This window comes from Eurosta solidaginis, chromosome 2 (assembly GCF_040869045.1).
Source record: "Eurosta solidaginis isolate ZX-2024a chromosome 2, ASM4086904v1, whole genome shotgun sequence".
Lineage (NCBI taxonomy): Eukaryota > Metazoa > Arthropoda > Insecta > Diptera > Tephritidae > Eurosta > Eurosta solidaginis.
Window position 1 is genome coordinate 27,675,159 of NC_090320.1, and position 21,974 is coordinate 27,697,132.

The 21,974-nt window shown below is 37.0% G+C and overlaps 2 protein-coding genes across 2 annotated transcripts in view; both read left to right on the top strand.

The window, feature by feature from the left end:
- The window catches only part of Ror (Tyrosine-protein kinase transmembrane receptor Ror), a 156,061-nt gene that overhangs the window by 3,056 nt on the left and 131,031 nt on the right, over positions 1-21,974 (top strand). The gene's annotated exons all lie outside the window — the stretch shown is intronic.
- The window catches only part of LOC137239463 (toll-interacting protein-like), a 116,440-nt gene that overhangs the window by 892 nt on the left and 93,574 nt on the right, over positions 1-21,974 (top strand). The gene's annotated exons all lie outside the window — the stretch shown is intronic.

The following is a 21,974-nucleotide window of genomic DNA, read 5'->3' on the forward strand; positions in this document are numbered from 1 at the left end:
TTTTATATATAAACGGTGGTTCCGTGAAAAGCCAAGTGAGATTTTTTTTACATAAAGCGGTGCGTCCGTGAAAATATACAACTTTTTTTTAACAAAGCGTCAATATAAATGGATCTTTTGAACAAGTTACAACAATTTTGAGATTTTTACCAACTAATACCTATATACTTTTGTGCAAAGTTTAAATTCAATTACTTCTTAAAGATTTTTCTATACAAGTATAATGCAGTTTTCACAAATTCTTCAAACAAATTGTTAAATATTTCTTTAGCGACTATTCACCTATAAATCAGTTCAATTTTACAATTTTTTTTTTCTTTTTCCTCAATATTTCAGCTTAAATATAAATTCAGACATTCAAATAAATACTTCATTAATTTCATAGTTTGAACTGAATTATCTGTGCTATTCTGATAATTTCATATGTACAACCTTAGAAGTGGTAAGCAAGTGGAAAAACTTCAGATTCAGAATCCGATTCCGATAAATCAGCCTCAAGCTACGAAAGTTTAACTTCATCTTCGACCGATAAAGTCACCAAACAGGAAAATAGATTTTCTTTGTCAACAGATTTTCTTTGTCAACAGATTTTCCAGGCTTCGAAAATTCTTCCATTAAAAATTTAACTACTAATTTACATTCAAATCTTAACGATTCAAATAGTGAAAAATTAACTTCAACTTCTTCTAATTTAGAATCAGATCTTAACGATCCAATTAGTACAAACGTTGCCTCACCTTCTAATGCAGTTTCAGATCTTAACGATCAAATCATGGCAACACTTGAGGAAAAGAGAATTTTTATTAGCACATGTGCTAATTCTATTAGAGAAAACTACAGTGGTTATCCACTAGCACTTAATTCTTTTATAGACAAAATTGCATTACTTGAGCAATTCCCTACTGCAGATTTAACCGATACTTTTATAGCGTTCTTAAAATCAAAATTAGAGGGTAAAGCTCGTGAAGCAATACCAACACAAGTAACTTCAGTCAATGAAATTAAAACAGCTCTACGAAATAGGATCAAACCAGACAACTCGAAAGTTGTAGCAGGGAGGATTGCAGCGTTGCATGTTAACGGTAACAATTACACAGATTTTGCCAAAAAAGTTGAAGATTTAGCTGACTCACTTGAGCGGTCTCTTATTATTGAAGGGATCACTCAAGCGAAAGCTCATTAAATGGCAGTCGAACAAACTATTAACGTGTGTCGAGTAAATGCAAAATCCAATTTAGTAAAAACCATTTTAGCCTCAACGGCATTTACAGATCCGAAAGACGTAGTAGCAAAATTAATTGTAGAACAAAACAACGAAGTAACTGAACGTCAGGTTTTAGCTTTTCGATCACGTGGTAACAACACATTCAGAAATTCACGTGGTAGTTATCGAGGTTTTTACCCAAACCGCGGCTATCCTGGTTATAGAAATAATAGTTCATTTTCATATAATAGTAACTATAACGGTAACAATAATCAGAGATGTCGCTATGATAACAGAAATAGATGCCAAAATAACAACAATCAGCCCAATTCTAAACGAAAATTCCGTGCGAGTTTTCTCCCTCCCATTCCTCGTATTCTAAATAAAAATTCCTTGTGAGTTTTTTCACTTCTCCCTTTCCTCCTATTCTGAACAATGTTCGAAAAAGCGGAAACCGGTTATGGGAGAAAAGTAGGTATTATGAATGTGAGGGAGAGGGAGATTTTTCTGCCATTTCATAGGAGTTTTTTCACTTGTTAAATTAAAGGGAATGCATCAAAATAGTTAAAGGAAATTTGTTATTTTAAGAAAGAACACTTATTTGTACAAATTTGTGCTAAAAGATGTATTTATATTCTACCACAATATTCTCACTTCTAATACAACTACAACCACAATATTCTTTATTTTAAGTTGAAAAGTATATCATAAGCAACGGTAGAGCTCTTGGTATACAAATTTGATGCAGCCATCCAGAAATTGCGCAAAGATTTTTTTAATAAGGCTTAAATAGATTTTGGCATATGATGAAGGACGAATTCAACTCAACTTGGCCGCCAGAAAATTGCTTTGCTGAATGAAAGCAGGCAACTCCGGCAGATTTGTGTTATGCGGCCGTCTTCTTCTTATGTTCCGCTGTTGATGTTGCTGTGGCACCAATTCATTACTCATTTCAGTGAATACCACATGAAATGCAATAAATACTGTGCAATGTTTATATTTTATTTCTTAATTTCCAACAAATTTGCAACAATAATTAAACTTTTCAATTTTTTAAACAAAATAAGAAATGTGCAATGCAATTTCAATTGACAAAACAGCTGACTTCGAAAATTCGAAATTCCTATTCCCCAATTATTGTTCTCCCTAGGAGAACAGAATTGGAGGAATTTTTCCGCGGGAATAAAAAAATCCGCGAGAATATTTAGAATTGGTCTGAATAATAATATACGTCCAAATTCCAATTCAAATACAAACAGCGGTAACAATAGAGGTTACAATTCTAGATCTTCCAACGGTAGAGGTAGAAACGCAAACGTTCGCGCTTTAAACGCCAGTGCCCCTCAGGAGCGAATACTGAGGGAGGACGAATTAAGCGAGTAAGCGAACTTCCCTCACCAAAAGCCATCTATTGTTTAAATTTAAATTACTCAGATTTCATTGAATTACGACTTAACGAGTCACAAAAATTTTGTTCTTTCCTAGTAGACACTCAAGCGGACATTTCTTTAATAAAGATATCATTTTTAGACAGAAATATTTCCTTAAATACGAACAGACATTATTAACATTACCGGTGTCACTTCAAATTCAGTTTCGACTTTAGGTAAAATTACAGTAAATTTAAATTTTTCTAACTTTTCTATTAAACATACTTTACATGTAGTAAATGAAGACTTTAATATTCCATCCGATGGCATACTGGGTAAAGATTTTCTGAAAATTAACAAATGCATTATTAACTATGAAAGAAATAGTATTTCCTTTTGGGTAGGTAATGAAAAAGTCGCGATACCAATCCTACACGGCAACGAAGGCGACAGTTGTATCATTCCTCCAAGATGCGAAATATTCAGACTTTTTGATTTAGGAGATTCACCCGAACCACTTTTCATGGACTCGCAGGAAATTGAAAAAGGTGTTTTCACAGCTAGGTACATTGTTAATTCCAGTAACCCAATAATTAAAGTCATAAATAACACGGATGATATAAAGTATGTGAAAAGTAACAGCATTCGAACAGAAAAACTTGCAAACTATAATTTTATACAATTAACAAGACAGAAAAAGAAGACAAACGTACGAAAAAACTAATTTCGATTTTAAAAAATCAAATACCTCAACATGCTCATAGTAAATTAATTGACCTTTGCATAGATTATGCCGACATTTTCGCTCTTGACACGGACAAAATGACTTTAAATAACTTTTACGAGCAAAAACTAAGATTGTCAGACAACGAACCGGTATATGTTAAAAATTATAGATTGCCATACTCTCAACGCGAAGAAATAAATCGCCAAGTAAATAAATTATTAGACAATGATTTGATTGAACCCAGTTATTCGAATTACAATAGTCCTTTGATTGTAGTCCCAAAGAAGGATACTAATGGTCAAAAAGCTTATCGTATGTGCGTAGATTTTCGCGCAGTAAACAAAAAACTCATTGCTGATAAATTCCCACTAGCTAGAGTTGACGATATTTTAGACAATCTCGGTAGAGCAAAGTATTTCTCCACATTAGATCTTTTTTCAGGATTTCATCAAATCCCCTTGCATCCTGACTCTCGTGACATTACATCTTTCAGCACTGACCGTGGCGCATTTAGATGGAAAGTGCTTCCATTCGGCTTAAATATAGCACCAAATTCATTCTCACGAATGATGACAATAGCTTTTTCGGGTATACCACCCAATGTCGCATTTTTGTACGTCGACGATATTATCGTCATAGGTTGTAGTGAAGCGCACCACATTAAAAATCTTTCAAAAGTTTTTGATACTTGTAGGTCTTTTCATCTCAAACTTAACCCAAATAAATGCAACTTTTTACGACCAGAAGTTACATTTTTAGGTCATAAATGTTCAGCCAAAGATTTGCTGCCAGACGACTCTAAAATAAACGCAATTAAAAAGTATACAAAACCGACTGACAAAGACGCGGTACGACGATTTGTCGCGTTTGCAAACTATTACAGACGGTTTATACCTAATTTTGCATCTCTGGCAGCGCCTCTAAACCGATTAAGCAGAAAACGAGTTGAATTTGTATGGGATGTTGAGTGCGAAAGAGCATTTTTATCTTTGAAAGCAGCGTTACTTTCACCAAAATTACTTCAATATCCAGATTTTACTAAACAATTCATTATTACAGTTGATGCTTCCACAACTAGATGTGGCGCTATTTTGAGTCAAGAACAACAAGGTAGTGACTTACCAATTTGTTTCGCTTCTAAAGCATTTAATAAAGCCGAACAGAAAAAACCCATTATAGAATTAGAGCTTTTAGCTATTTACTTTGCAATGAAGCAATTTCGACCATACGTTTATGGCACCCATTTCATTGTAAAATCAGACCATAGACCTCTAGTATACTTACTCAACATGAAAGGGCTGAATTGATCACTTTGCTAACTTCTTCTTCCCAAAGGAGGGTGATGTAACGACACCCTAAGAGCAACTCACCACATCAACCATACATCAGCTGATGTATGTACTAGTTGACCGAACACGCTCGCACTGGCGAATGCAACCCGGCGTGTGAGTGGCTCGGCCATTATAATTTGGCAGCTGAGAAAGTAAGTTGAACTTACAAAAACTATATTGGTGAAACGTTGTAAATCAAAAATATTGGAAACCAAATAAAACCTAATATTAAATTGTGAAACACGAAAGTTTTATTTATACGGATATTAATTGTGCGCATAATTGAGCGCATCCACGCTTTTATAATCCATCCATAGTTCACTCTACAAAATCGTAAGTAGAGTTCACAGTTGCTAATATCCTTAATAGTACATTCATACATATTTCCTAGTTAGAACTGTTTTTAAAGTGACCGGCGGTCTTAAGTATATTAGCTCACAACTTGTAGTGACAGAAACACTCCTCGCAGGTTTTGGGAAGTATTATCGATGACGATGTTCTTTTGTCGGATATTGATCCGGTACGTTCCGGAAATTAGAACCATTAAATTTCTATCCCAACCATCTCGGGAGCTGTTTGTAGGTCTGTGGTTTCGAGCCGCCTTTTAAGGCAGGCATGCCTACCCCAGCGGGTTGGGGGGTCAGAATATTCCCGCGGTAGGTATGCCTGTCGTAAGAGGCGACTAAAATACCAGATTCAAGGGGCTGTGTAGCGCAACCCTTCAGGTTGCCAGCGCAATACATAGCTTCTCCAAACTTAATTGTCAACCTCACCTAGCCGCGGCGAATTCTGTTTGACTAACAGACGAGGCTCTGGCGACCCCAAGCTCCTTATGGAACTTGAGGGTGGAGAGGGAGGTGATGGCCTGAAGGTTTAATGTGGCCACATAAATCGTTCGCGAGATTGTCGGGCTAGCACCTAATGGTGCTGTGGTACCGTAGCGTACCGGATTTGTATCCGGCAAAGGACCATTACATCGATAGCACTCCCCAAAGCCTTCGGGGAGCAACCTTATCGCTACAACAACAACAACACACGCATGCCTACCGCGGGATAGTCTTAAGCCCCTTAACCCGCGGGGGTTTATTACGCTTCCCAAAGACGCTTTTTATAATAATTTATTTATTTACGGTCTTTAAGACCTAGTTCAAGGTAAAAAAAAATATATATATTGTAACGAATTTGCTTGCAAATCCTCTTATTTGCCCTTTTGCTAGGTTCGTATCGCTAAACTGTTGAATTAATAACTCCAATACTGAATAATGGAAAAATGGCCTTTATTAAAGTACTTCACAATAACACTCAAACTGCGCAACGAATAGCTTAATAACCAAACTGATAGCTTAAATGAAACTCTACTATTCAAAATAATACTGCTATAGCTCGCTAGATAGCGCTTAATCGAAACTGCTTGACAGCTCAAATCAAACTGAATTACAGCGCCTCTACATCTGTCGCCTTTTATACTCTTTGGTTTCCTCGTTCGCATTTTCTAGAATCTACTAGCATTGTCCATGAGCTCTCAAACTTCTCAGCTATAACTAAAATTGCACAATTTTATACATCTTCTAGGCGCTTCCAGAATCTACTAGTCCAGTAGCTCTCAAACTTCTCAGCTTTAACTACAATTGCACAATTTTATAGTTTTTCTCATTGCATACTTATAGGAGTATCTCAGATATATGCATGTGTTAGTGCATTGACTCTCCGCTGCTCTTATACGTACATGGTACATATATGTAGACGCAGTTATTGTTTCGTTTATGTAGATACATAATGATTGAATTATTGATGTGCATTCACGTCACTGCTTAGCATCGGCTTAGAGACGGCAGCACTCCTTAGTTTTGCTAATATTCGTGACACTGCCCTCCACCTAAGTCTGATCGTCCCGATTAGACAAATCTCTCGATTTAACCGCTGCTAGCCTCTCCAAATGAACCACTTTCATTTTGGTTCGTGGTTTGCCAATGGTTTGTATGCGGTACACTACATCGTTGATCCTTTTTACACTTTGTATGGGCCTTCCCAGTTACACTGCAATTTCGGGGACAAACCTTTTTTTCGTTGTGGGTTGTATAGCAGCACCAAATCTTCCTGAAACCCTTCCGAATTAATTGCTTTATCGTACCTCGCTTTCATCTTGTCACTCATAATCTTTGCTCGTTGCCTTACCAGATCGTGTATATCTCTCAGCTCTTCTTCCAAGACACCAGTAGATTTCTTGACATTCCTCTCCGCATCGGCATCTATCCCGTACTTCAAATCAGCTGGCAGTCGAAGGTCAATGCCAAAAATTACCTTTGCGGGAGTTTGGCCCGTTGTGTCATGTACTGCCGATCGGTAGGCCATCAAGAATAATGATATGTGTGTATCCCAGTCCTTATGGTACTTGTCTACTACTTTCCTTAAATGCTCCTCCAATGTTCTATTGAAGCGTTCCACCATACCATCGGACTGAGGATGCAATGCAGTTGTCCGTGTTTTTCGAATGCCCAACTTCTTGCACATTTCTTGGAACACAGCTGATTCAAAATTCCTGCCTTGGTCAGAATGTAACTCCATTGGTACACCATACCTTGCAACCCATTCGTTTTTAACCACTTCTGCTACTGTGTCTGCTTCTTGGTTTGGGATTGGGTATACCTCTGGCCATTTACTGAAATAATCCATAACCACCAGTACGTATTTGTTTCCGCGGTTGCTAGTAAGAAATGGACCTGCGACATCCATGGCGATCCTTTCAAATGGTGCACCTGAAATATACTGCTTCATCTGGCCATGACTTCGGGTTTTGGGCCCTTTCGCTCTGTTGCATACCTCGCAGTTGGCAATCCACTCGGTGACCGACTGACGGCAACCAACCCAATAGAATCTCTGCTTAATTTTCTCGAGTGTCTTCGTGATTCCAAGATGACCTCCACTTGGACCATTGTGCAGCTCGCTGAGCACGTCAGGAATCCTCTTCCTGGGAACAACTATCAGTTTCTTCTTGCATTGACCATCCTCACTCTCCCATACTCGATGCAAGCAACCGGATATCAATTATAAACTGTTCCACTGTGCCCAATATGACTTCGCCATGGGACTCTCTGCTGACATCTCCTCTCTGCTTGGTCTTTCGTTTCGTTCGAGCCCTTGCATAACATGTGACAGATCTGTATCTTCTAGCTGACACTTTCTTAGTTGTTCCTTGTCCCATTCATCCGTACACGTTATAGTCATTAGCCGGACATCTATAATGTCTTCCTTAGCCTCGGCCTTTGAGCAGTGCTTGCATTCCAGACTACATGGTCTTCGTGACATTGCATCAGCATTTCCATGGGTACTACCTTTTCGATGCTCAATGGAAAAGTCACAGCTTTGTAGTCGCTCGATCCACCGTGCCAATTGTCCTTCCGGATTACGGAACTGCAGAAGCCATTTCAACGCTGCGTGATCTGTCCTGACACGGAATCGCTGGCCGTAGAGGTATTTGTGAAAATGTTTAATGCACTCTACCAATGCCAACAGCTCTCTCCGTGTAACGCAATAGTTCCTCTCTGGCTTTCCAATTGAACGGCTGTAATATGCAACTACCTTCTCTTGTCCATCGACCAGTTGTGATAAAACGCCTCCTATAGCATATCCGCTCGCATCTGTATCTAGAATAAACGTTGCTCCTGGAGTCGGGTATGCCAACATTGGGGCAGTGCACAACCGCTCTTTCAATGTTTGGAAAGCTACTTCTTGCTCCTTCTTCCATTCAAAAGCTTTATTTTTTCTTGTTAGCTCGTGAAGACTATGGGCTACGCTGGCAAAATTTGGTACAAATCGGCGGTAATATGTGCACAGCCCAAGGAAACTTCTCAATTCATGCAGATTCTGTGGTCTTGGCCAATCTTTTACTGCCTCTATCTTTTCATTCGCTGTACAGACACCTTCTGTCGTTACCTTGTGGCCCAAATAATTTACTTCCTTTTTAAACAGCGTACACTTTTTGGGACTTAACTTCAGACCAGCGCCAGCTATTTTCTGGAAAACTTCCTCCATGTTCTTAAGATGTTCATCAAAACTCTTGCCCAATACGACGATGTCGTCCAGGTACACCAAGCATGTTTTCCAACGTAGTCCTTTCAGTACCTGGCCCATGAGTCTCTCAAAAGTAGCTGGTGCATTACAAAGTCCAAAAGGCATCACTGTAAATTGCCAAAGACCATCACCGACACTGAAGGCTGTTTTCTCTTTATCTTCCTCCTTCACCTCAACTTGCCAGTAGCCGCTTTTCAAGTCCAGTGTGGAAAACCATTTCGTACCAGATAGCGAGCCCAATTCTTGGCAACGGGTAGCTATCCTTTTTCGTAACGTCATTCAACTTCCGGTAGTCCACGCAAAACCTCATTTTTCCATCCTTCTTCTTTACAAGTACTACCGGTGAGCTCCATGGACTAGCTGATGGTTCGATGACGCCGCTGTCACTCATTTCTTGTATGATTTGACTCACAACTTCCCGCTTCGCCAGTGGAACACTATGTGGAGCTTGACGGATTGGCCTCGCATCTCCAGTGTCAATTTGATGTTTCACAACATTGGTGCGGCCTGGTTTGGAACCATCCTGGTCAAATATGTTCGCGTATTTTATGAGCAGTTGTTTTGCCTTACTCTGATAGGCTTCCTCTAGCCCATGCGTCCATGCCGTGATATCATTTGAAAGATCAGTATTACTAGATAAAACGTGTTCCTGGAGCTGTTCACAGTCAATAACTACTTCGGCCTGTTGGCATCTTCCCAAAATAGATCCTTTGGTCAAATTGATTGGTGACTTGAACTCATTGAGTACTCTTACCGGAATACGTCCGTCTTGTTTTGTCATAGCCAGGGTTTTTCCTACAAGTATGTTCAGTGCCGATTTATTTGCTGCTTCGACAACCCACAATTTGTTTGTCCCACAATCTCCATCAACCTTTGCCCAGATGACTGCTTCTGATTATGGTGGTATTTGCTGACTCTCTTCCACCAGCACTCGTTTACTGCTGTAGCCTCTCTCGTAGCCGAAACTAAGTGGCACATCCATGTTCTTATATCGCATCGTCTTGCTTTGTATATCGATTTTGATGCCTTGGTTGATTAAGAAGTCCACTCCAATTATGATTTCATCAACAATACCTGCCACTATAAAATTGTGTAGTACCGTGACGTTCCCAATTGCTACTTCACATTCTACTTCTCCAATTACCTGGATATCTTCTCCAGTGGCTGTACGCAATATTGCTCCATGCAATGGTCTTATCTTCTTGTTGACTAAATCCGCTCGAATAATGGAATGAGATGCACCCGTATCTACAGTCAGTAAACGTTCCTTTCCATCCACATGTCCTCCGACAGTAAGATTGCTCGACCTTCTTCCAATTTGTGAGATAGAGATTATGGGGCATTCCATTGAGGGAGTCAGCTGTCGCCCCTTGCTGCTGACTCGCTTTAGTTTAACGATTGATTTGTCTTGGAGATTTGCTCATCTCCTTCTGCTCTGCGTTTACGACCACCCACATTGTTGGAACGGTTAGGGTTGGTGTTGCAATAACGCGCAATATGCCCTGGCTTTCCACACGTAAAGCATTTGACTGCATCATTATTCTTCTGCTTCCAAAATTGCGTCTACCCAGTCTGGCTTTTCCACTTCCACGCGATGAGCTTTGTACGCTGGCCTACTCAAAAGTGAGGCTGTTTCCTGAGTCAGTGCATGCGATACCGTTTCAGCAAACGTTAGTTTTGGATTCGCATATGTAGCCCGCTTCGTTTCCACATCTCGTATGCCATTTATGAAGCGCTGGATTTTTACCCTTTCAGTGTATTCCACGAGTGTGTCCGCATTTGCAAGATGAGCCAATCTTTCAATATCTGAAGCAAACTCCTGCAATGTCTCATTTGCTTTTTGGTAGCGGTTTTGCAACTCAATTTGGAATATCTGTTTCCTATGCTCGCTTCCGTAACGTCTCTCTAAAGCGCTCATCAATGTTTCGTAGTGGTTCCGCTCGTACTCTGAGATGGTCTGTAAGATTTCCGCGGCAGGCCCTTTCAGTGCCACGAACAGAGCTGCAACTTTATCTTCAGAATTCCATTGGTTCACTGCTGCGGTCTTCTCAAACTGTAGCTTAAAGACCTGAAAAGGAACAGAACCGTCAAAGGATGGTGTCTTTACCTTTGGACTACTCGCTGAAACAGATGGGCGATTTAGTTGTAACTGCTCCATACGACCTTTTAAATCATCTACTTCTGCCTGAAATTTAGCCATTTTTGCATCCTGCGCTTCCAGTTTTGATGATACCTGTTCCAAAATTTCTGCCGACATTTCAGATATACGTGCCTCTTGCGCTTCCAATTGAGATGCCATATATGTCTTTTGGTCTTCCAGTTGAGATGACACTTGCGAAGTCATTTCTGAAATTCGTGCCTCCTGTGATTCCAGTTGAGATGCCATATATGTCTTCTGCTCTTCCAGTTGGAATGCCATATATGTCTTCTGTTCTTCCAGTTGAGTTTCCATCTTGGATGTTATCTGTGTCGACATTTCTGAAATGCGTGCCTCCTGTGATTCCAATTGTGATGACATATTGGTAGATATTTGTGATGACATTTCGGACATTTGTGCCGATATTGCAGCCAATATCATGTTCAGGTCTGTGTTCGCCATTGTCTGCGGTGTTTCTTCCATTTTTGTTATTTCCTCGCCATCAAGATGAAAGTCATACTCTTCCACATCAATTCCTTCTGCTTCCATTGTCTCTGGTAGCCGTGCCTGAAGTTAAGTTTAACGCCGCTTGTATTCAATCCACGGCTCTCCAACTCCTTCTTTAGTTGCTGGATCTTCAATTCACTGAACTTTGCCATGTCCTTGTTGTCCTCTGGAATTTATTCAACAATTCCTCTTCTGACACCAATTGTAACGAATTTGCTTGCAAATCCTCTTATTTGCCCTTTTGCTAGGTTCGTATCGCTAAACTTTTGAATAAATAACTTCAATATTGAATAATGGAAAAATGGCCTTTATTAAAGTACTTCACTATAACACTCAAACTGTGCAACGAATAGCTTAATAACCAAACTGATAGCTTAAATGAAACTCTACTATTCAAAATAATACTGCTATAGCTCGCTAGATAGCGCTTAATCGAAACTGCTTGACAGCTCAAATCAAACTGAATTACAGCGCCTCTACATCTGTCGCCTTTTATACTCTTTGGTTTCCTCGTTCGCATTTTCTAGAATCTACTAGCATTGTCCATGAGCTCTCAAACTTCTCAGCTATAACTAAAATTGCACAATTTTATACATTTTCTAGGCGCTTCCAGAATCTACTAGTCCAGTAGCTCTCAAACTTCTCAGCTGTAACTAAAATTGCACAATTTTATAGTTTTTCTCATTGCATACTTATAGGAGGAGTATCTCAGATATATGCATGTGTTAGTGCATTGACTCTCCGCTGCTCGTATACGTACATGGTACATATATGTAGACGCAGTTATTGTTTCGTTTATGTAGATACATAATGATTGAATTATTGAGGTGCATTCACGTCACTGCTTAGCATCGGCTTAGAGACGGCAGCACTCCTTAGTTTTGCTAATATTCGTGACAATATATATAAATACATTTTTTACATTACATGCTTAATGACTTACAGTATAAAAATAAGTTTGCTTTAAACTTATTAATATTTGCACAGTCTTTTATCGCATTTGGTAATTCATTGTACATTTTATAACCTATATATTCTAAAGTCTTTTTCGCGAACTCCGTTCTTACTCTAGGCAGTGTTATATTTCCGCTGCTTCTAGTTCCATAGTTATGTATTTCATGATTAAAATATATTCTCCCGTTCAGATAAGTCGGTGTTATTCCTAATTTCATATGATGTATAAATTTCAATGTAAAATAATATATCGACTGTTTTACACTGAGTCAGTTTAACATATTTAGCATTTTAGTTTTTGGTGTTCTAAGCGGACATTTTAAAATTAATCGCATTGCCTTGTTTTGTTGTATCTGCAGTTTTTTTATTTGTGTGAAATTTGCTAATAGCAGGATTGTTAGACAATAAATAAAGTGCGGTTCAATAATTGATCGATACACTAATATTTTGTGTCGTTGACTAATATATTTACAAGTTCTGTAAATAAAACCAATTTTTTTGCAATTTTGTGTTCTAAATAACTTATGTGTTCTCCAAATCTAAGGTTTTTGTCGATCAAGACTCCTAGGTATTTGATCTTGTCTACTTGCTGAATTTCAACGTTTCTTATCTTCAGAGTAATATTGCTTGGGTTATTGGCACCCATAATGCTTTGATTTTTGCAAAATATCATACATTTGGTTTTATCCACATTCACTTTCAACTTTCTATGGCATAGCCATTTATAAAGGGAGTCTTCTTGCATTTTCGATACCGCAAAGCCCGCATTTCTTTCACTGATGGTTATCAATGCATCATCCGAAAATAGTCGAATATTGCAATTTTTCAAGCATTCTTTAATATCGTTAATGTATATTGTAAATAAAATTAAAGAAAAAAAAACTTTTTTAAAAATAAGCTTTTATTATTTTGGTTAATAAAATTAACTAAAAAGTAAACAATAAATTGACTCTAAAGAAATATAACACTTTATAAGTTCATTGTAAGCTTAAACGATAATTAGGCTTTTTCGTCTGCGACAAAAAAATTCTATATTGTACATAATTATATATTTTTAACATTAAAACTTTACACCTAAATTATTAAATCTTACAGTTTATATCACAGTCCTAATTGTTCTAATAAAAAACGTGTTAAATTTTGGTGGTATAATTAAGAACATTTAGGATCTCCTTTTCTTGCTATCGCAATGTAACACGCTTTTATTAGAACAATTAGGACTGTGATATAAACTGTAAGATTAAATAATTTAGGTGTAAAGTTTTAATGTTAAAAATATATAATTATGTACAATATAGAATTTTTTTGTCGCAGACGAAAAAGCCTAATTATCGTTTAAGCTTACAATGAACTTATAAAGTGTTATATTTCTTTAGAGTCAATTTATTGTTTACTTTTTAGTTAATTTTATTAACCAAAATAATAAAAGCTTATTTTTAAAAAAGTTTTTTTTTCTTTAATTTTATTTTTTACTTTTTAGTTCGTTTTATTAACAAGTAATAGAAGCTTGTTCTTATAAAAGCTTTAAATATAAGTATAGGGGGTGAAACAAAAACACATATATCAGTTACATCTGCGTATAATGCGTATTGGAATTTATTAGTACACATTTTATGCGCAGCAACTTCAGAGGTGTATTTAAAGTTTAAAGCATTGTAAATATAAGTATTGAAGTCATGAGCCTGGGCATTCGCGCAATTTTAGTGATGTAAATTGCATGGCGCCAGCGCCAATGCGGTGCCAGCTCAATGGTAGCTCATTGACGAAATTACTCCAAGCGAATTTTTGACGCTTCTTAGTAGTGAGTGCGTAGTACATTTTACTTGCGCTATTGAGTGAAACGACTTTTGTGTGTCAGGCACGAGTTTGGTGTTATTGGCGCTACTGGCAGTGATGACACTGAGCTGTTGACGGTAGCGCTGGTAGTTCAGATTTTGAATCAGAGAAAGAATTGATGACCCGTGTGAATTATTATGGCTTTGGCCGTGTAAATTATTATGGTGTATTTGTATATTTTAGATTTAATGCACAATTAATATTTGTGTGTTTGAGCGGCCAAATAATAACAGTAGTATTGCTAAAGTGCTGCTTAGTTGATGGAATGTCGCTAATTTCTTAGCGATGATCAGCAGATTGTCAATATTTCGTTCAACGGACGCGCGAAATTGCCACATCTGCTCAAATTTTCCAAAGATTTTCCATTCTTGATTTAACTTAAGCTGTTATGCCAATATTTTTCAGCCAGCTTTTTTCAAATAGGTAATTTTTCCAAAAGCAAAATAAATTACAGAAAAGATTACAGGGTTAAACAGCCTTAAAAATTCAGCTATGTTGGTTATACACAGAAATACAACAGAGGGTTGTGTCTCCGCTTTTCGCAAGCGATGAGATTCACCACGCGTGACACGTGATTCACCACGTCCAAATATCACAATCCACGGATAGGTACCGGCGTGTTTGTATGGGACTTAGGCTGTTATGCCAAAGTAAATACAAATCTTTACCGATAACTGTGTTATCGATTAATTTATCGAATTCTAACAAAGTAATATTGCATTGTCATCGGAGTTATACATGTGTGCAAAATTTCAGCTCAATCGGACACCGGGAAGTGTATCAAATTTAACTTGCAAGATTCCATTACAGACAACAAAAGTGAAAGTAAATAAAAGCTTATAAAAATAGCGGTGCTAATACTGAACCTTGTGGTAGCCCAATATTTACATCAGCAACCGGTAAAACTGTACTTCCAATTATCGTCTTTTGGTCACAGGGTCAGAAACCTGAAACCGAAAGTTGATAACAGTTTAGAATAGCGGTCGACCGCTAATATATCGCTTCCCAAGGCAGCCGGCCTTATGTAAAGGAATTTTCTCGATCAAGGGCTGTAATTCCATTTATTCTTGCGTCCCTTTCACAAATTTCCATCCTCCCAGCGGATCCTTGCAACGATGTTGCGCCATATTCTCCTGCTTCGGGAAGATATTGAACCCAATCAGAGGCCTGATCCGGGTCCAGAGATGTGGATTTGTTACGTATGCCGGATCTTTTTATGACGGGCACACACTTGACAGTGTTTCACGTGTAAGGGATGGTTACTTGCCACGTGGTGCTCTTGGCTGCTCTGCTTATCAACATCTACATCCCTCCTGTCACCTGCTGTTTCAGTGGATACTGCTCTGACATCAGCGCACTACTCACTGGTGAAAATCGCATTACTCTAACGATTTCAATGTTCACCACGATCTGTGGCATCCTGATCTACAGGCGGGCAGCAGAGGTGAGATGATCGCGGACCAAATGGAAGAAGCGGCGTACACAGTCAATCGCCTTTGGCGATAAAGTGCTGTCGGATGCGAAAAGTGTGCGAGCGCTTTCTTCCGACAGTATGTAATGCATTCTATGGTTGACAAAGCTACCTTCAAAGAGGTTCAAGATGCCATCGTTCATACTAAAACATCTAAATCAGTAGGCCCACATGGCATACCCATGGCAAAGAAGGACTAAAATATCTAGCGCATGTTTTCGAAGAATGGAAAATGGCCAGGGTGGTACCGCTACTAAAGCCTGGGAAACCAGCCAACATGGGCACCTCAGCGGGTTAGGGGGTTAAAATATACCCGTGGTAGGTATGCCTGTCGCAAGGGCGACTAAAATATCGGATTCAAGGGGTTTCTGTAGCGGAGCCCTTTCAGGTTGCCAGCGTAAAACATAGCTTCTCCAACCCTAATTGTCAACCTCACATATCCGTGGCGAATCCTGTTTCATTAGAGCCGAGGCTCTGGCAACCCAGAACTCTTCATGGATCTAGGGGGTGAGAGGGCGGTATGGCCTAGAAGGTCGCATGGGTCATAATAAACCGTGACCGAGATGGTCGGTGTAGGGTCTTTATTAAGTTGTTTATTTTATTTATATTAATACTTTTACTCGTTTCTTACTTGTGATTTTTCAATTCTTTTAAAATAATTAAGTTACATTTTTTTAAATGAAAATTTTTGAAGTTATCAAAATAAGAAAATTTTGGAGTTTATAAAATTTTGTTAAACAAACTGATTTTTAAATAATTAAATAAAAATATTTATATTAAAATAGTTTATTTTAAATACTAGCTATATATGGTGATCCTTCCATCGAACCAAAGGAATTGTATAAAAACCAGGCATGCTTAACCAACGAACCGATATCATTTCGTTACGATAATTAACGTTAATAAACGAAACAAAGTCATTTCGTTTCGTTTATTAACGTTAAGAACGTCAAATTAACGAAATGATTTCGTTTCGTTTTCTGCCGTATCAAAACGGAATCAAATCGTTTATGTTGATTATTAATTTCAAACTATGCTGGCAAAGCTGATTGATGGCGGAGTCATTAAAGGTGAAAGCATTAGCCAAGCTGATTGCAACTTTTCTCATGAATTTTGACAGTACGAACATTTCTCAGTGTTTTTGACATTACCACTAACGAATTACACAAACAAATTATATGGAGTTTGTGTGTGTATGTGCGCTCATTGTTACCACCTTACGGCTTCACCATGGCTATAGCATTGCCAGCACAATTCAAACATAAAGTATCACGTTTTTGTTAACGTTTTTAACGTTAACGAAAGCTTTTCGTTTCGGTTAAAAACGAGATACAATTTATCTTGATAATTTCTTTACCGATAATATTTCGAAGTGTTTCAACGGAAACGGTGGAAATTTTTTGATAAACGATTAGCTTAACGTTAAGGTGCATCCCTGATAAAAACTATCCTCGAACCTTTTAGTGTACTGCGTATTTTCATTAATATATTTAAAACATGTGTGCAATAACAATGCATCCATCTTATACTACAAGTTGATTGCTCGCTGTTCGTCATATTTAAATACCCTATAAACTATAAATGACGATCTTCGAACCTTTTAATATAGTACGTAACTAATGAACATGTACCAATGGTGGACAAAAGTGAATATATAAAATACCAAGCAAAATAGTGTACAATGTAAAAAAATCGACGTCCAAGCAACTCATTCGTTACAACAAAACAAAACTAACCAGCCGTTTTAAACTTTTTATCTAACAATTAAATATATTGTTATTTACAACATTTAATACAATATGCTGTTTAAGTTAGTTCAGTTATGAGAAGCAGAAATCACCGGTCCTAAATAATTTAATTAAATAAATATTAAATCAATTATCTTACAATTGAAACAAATGAAAATTAAAGTGTATAGTCCATTTGAAAAATATTTGCCAAAATTAATTCATCTATACATGGGAACAAACTAACCTATCCTGATTTACTGCACAAATAAGAGTTAATACATATTAAACAGTTTCAAAGGTCTCATCTTCAAGTAATATTACGTCACTCTCAAGTACTTCCTACCTATAAACGACTCTTTTATTCGTTTGTTTAATATTTTTATTGCTGTTACAACGTATGCTTCCTTTTGTTTTTATTAATTAATTACGCATAATATCGACGTCTAATTTTGATCTAAATGCGGATGATCTCATACGAAAATTACAATGAAAATTTTATAAATGAAAGTCATTGCAATACCAACAATCAACAATTTAAATATAAATAATTTATAAATATCACTGTATGTAAGTACGAATATAAATATATATTGTTATATGAATAAAAATTTTTAATCAAAATTAAATAATATTAAATTTATATATATATATATATATTTATGTTTATTTATAAACAAATTATTTTAATTTATTATAAAATTTTATTATTTTTTTGTTTTGTTTTGTTTTTAACTTTACTTCACGTTAAGTATTAGTTTTTCTCTTGTTAACTTCCTTTCCAGGGAACAATTGCATTTTTATATTTTAATGGTTTTACGTTCACCAATTAAAACTCGTTCTTTTACATCTTCAGAGAAATTAAATAATAACTCGAATAACGCAATGTCTTTAAATCAAACACAAAATACAAACATTAATACTACTCCAGACACACATTCAGACAATTCTACACAAGGAGATAACTTTAGATTCCATTCAAATAAATCCCTTAAATTACCTCAATTTTGGTCAGATTGTCCTGAAACATGGTTTTTACTTATTGAAGGACAATTTGAAATAAATAACATTATTGATGATAATATTGTCACGGATATTAGCATCACTAAGCTATACCATCACTAAGGCCATGCTAAGCGATATTTACGTCAATAATCAAATCATGTATACACATATATAAGGCAGCCGAGAGATGTCACACACAGATGCATTTACTTATACTCCTATGTACGCGCGAGAGACTGTAAACTACAAACATTCACATCAATAATTCAATCTTTATGTATCTACATAAACGAATAAATAATTGCGTCTACACATATGTACCATGTACGAATACGAGCAGCGGAGAGTCAGTGCGCAAACACATGCATATAGCTGAGAAGTTTGAGAGCTCATGGACAATGCTAGTAGATTCTGGAAAAATGCGAACGAGGAAACCAAAGGGTATAAAAGGCAACAGATGTAGAGGCGCTGTAATTCAGTTTGAGTTGAGCTATCAATCAGTTAGTGATTAAGCACGCGATCTGGCGGCCAATAGTAGAGTTTCATTTGAGTTATGAATCATTTTGGTTATTAAGCCAGCGAGTAGCAAAGTATAAGTGTTATTGTGAAGTACTTTAATAAAGGCCATTTTTCCATTATTCAAAATTGGAGTTATTTATTCAACAGTTTAGTGATTCGAACTTAGCAGAGGATTGCAAATAAGAGGATTTGCAGCAAATTCGTTACAATATCAAATTTCAAAATGTTCTTATTTCACTTCAACAAGAAACAATATCCAAAATTGTTGATGTTATCAATCCTCCCCCCTCTATTAATAAATATGATACAATTAAAAAAATTCTTTGTGAAAGATTTTCTCTAAGTGAAGAAATTATTTTCAAATACTTAATTGGGAGATCGATCTCCATCTGAACTTTTTAGATATATGAAATCACTAACAAGTTCATCATCTATTTTTAGTCAGGAATTACTTTTCCACCGTGGTGTGATGGTAGCGTGCTCCGCCTATCACACCGTATGCCCTGGGTTCAACTCCCGGGCAAAGCAACATCAAAATTTTAGAAATAAGATTTTTCAATTAGAAGAAAATTTTTCTATGCGGGGTCGCCCCTCGGCAGTGTCTGGCAAGCGCTCCGATTGTATTTCTGCCATGAAAAGCTCTCAGTGAAAACTCATCTGCCTTGCAGATGCCGTTCGGAGTCGGCATAAAACATGTAGGTCCCGTCCGGCCAATTTGTAGGGAAAAATCAAGAGGAGCACGACGCAAATTGGAAGAGAAGCTCGGCCTTAGATCTCTTCGGAGGTTATCGCGCCTTACATTTATTTTTTATTTTTTAATTACTTTTCAAATTATGGATCAGAAAATTACCACAAGATATTCAAATACATTTAACTTCAAGTAATATTAAAAATATTACTGATATAATTTCACTTGCAGATAAACTTTTTGATTTAATTAATAAACCACATTCTTCTAAAATTTTTTTCAATAGCTAGTATTGAAAACAATGTTCTTACACAATGTCTAAAAAATTTAACTGATTTAACTACTACAATTTTTCAAAATTTAAATCAAATTACTACCGATATCAATGAATTAAAAATTCGATCTAGATCTAGAGAAAGAAATCAATCTAAATTCAGAAATTTTTCTAGATCTAGAAGTTTTAATAATGATAATAATATATGTTGGTATCATCGAAAATTTAAACATAATGCTTACAAATGTATTAAACCCTGTAATTTCAATGTAAATAAAAATAATCTAAATTCAAAATCAAATTCTTTAAACTAAACAAATCCGTTATGACTGTGGATAATAATGGAGTTAATAATCAATCGTCCCACCGTCTATTCATATTTGATAAATTCATTAAATTAAATTTTTTAATTGATACAGGTGCTATAGTTTCAGTTATTCCTTCTTCAAAATTTAAAACTAAAGTAATAATGCACTAAAGCTTGGCCTTAACAACGAAAATTAACACAACATAGATATTTTTAATTCATTTTGAAATATAATGGGGGATGAGCACGACTGGTCTCATCTTAAAATTTATTTATTTTTGTGATCGTAGTCCCAAAAACAGTTTATGTCGGTTTGCAATATAAATGCAGATTACATTTGGAACAAATGGCTGGTTATCCGACTGTTTGCAATGTTTGTAGCGTTTTTCCCGTTTATATCCATCCACTTTAGGATCATGGCCGTCAAATCGCGCATTATCGAGAAGATGAAGAGCCCTTTTCCTACCATTGAGAGCCCAGCCTGTTCAGATAGTGAGCGATCAATACTTTGCCCCGATGTCTATCTACTAACTGTCCGCTTTTCTTTGAAAACGACAAGACCAGCAGCTATTTCCTCACGGAATTGCGGATGATTGTATTGGTTTTTTCCTTCGGACATATTGCTCAAATCGTTTGCTTTCTCAGAGCGCATACGATTATACAAAACATAAGCATTTGTTGCTGCCATGTCCACAAAGTGATAACAAATCTTAGTCATAATATTTCGGTTTTAGTCTGAATATGATAACGACCGATAAGACTGTCCATCAGATCGACCTTGCCCATGTGAGCATTGTATTTTCTAATGATCTGAGGAAAGTTTCCTTGCATGAAAAGCTTTTGTTTTCTATCATATTGTAACGAATCTACTTGCAAATCCTCTTATTTGCAACCCTCTTTTGCTAGGTTCGTATCGCTAAACTGTTGAATAAATAACTCCAATATTGAATAATGGAAAAAAATGGCCTTTATTAAAATGCTTCACAATAACACTCAAACTGTGCAACGAATAGCTTAATAACCAAACTGATATCTTAAAGGAAACTGACTTTCAAAATAATAGTGCTATTGCTCGCTAGATATCGTCTTACTCGTAGCTGCTGGACAATTCAAATCAAACTGAATTCTTCTTACTCGCCTGCATCGCTTTTATAGTTTACGCTGCATACTTCTAGGCTCTTCGATTTCCAGAAGTTACTAGTTGTTTCGGCTACAAAATCGCCAGCCACAACTACGTGCACAAATTATTGCTCTCTCTTGTGACAACTCAGATAAGGTATATGCATGTGTTTGTAGTTTACAGTCTCCCGCACACACATAAGCGTATAAGTAAATTCATCGGTGTGTGACATCTCATCTCTCGCTGCCTTGTATGTAAATGTTGCTCGTCGGAATGTGTACATATGTGTAGACGCAATTATTGATTCGTTTATGTAGATACATAATGATTGAATTATTGATGTGCATTCACGTCACTGCTTAGATCGGCTTAGAGCTGGCAGCACTCCTTAGTTTTGCTAATATTCGTAACACTGCCCTCCACCTAAGTCTGATCGTCCCGATCAGACAAATCTCCCAATCTAAACGCCGCTAGCATCTCCAAATGTACCACCCTTCTAATCCGTGGTTTCCCAGTGGTTTGTATGCGGTAGATGGTATCACTGATCTTCTTCACAACTTTGTACGGGCCTTCCCAACTGCACCGAAATTGGGCTGGAACACCTTTCCGCCGGTGAGGGTTGTTTAACAGTACCAAATCTCCATTCCGGAAACCTTCCGAATTATTTTCCCTGTCGTACCTGTGTTCCATCTTACTACTCATTATTCTGGATCGTTCTCTCGCACT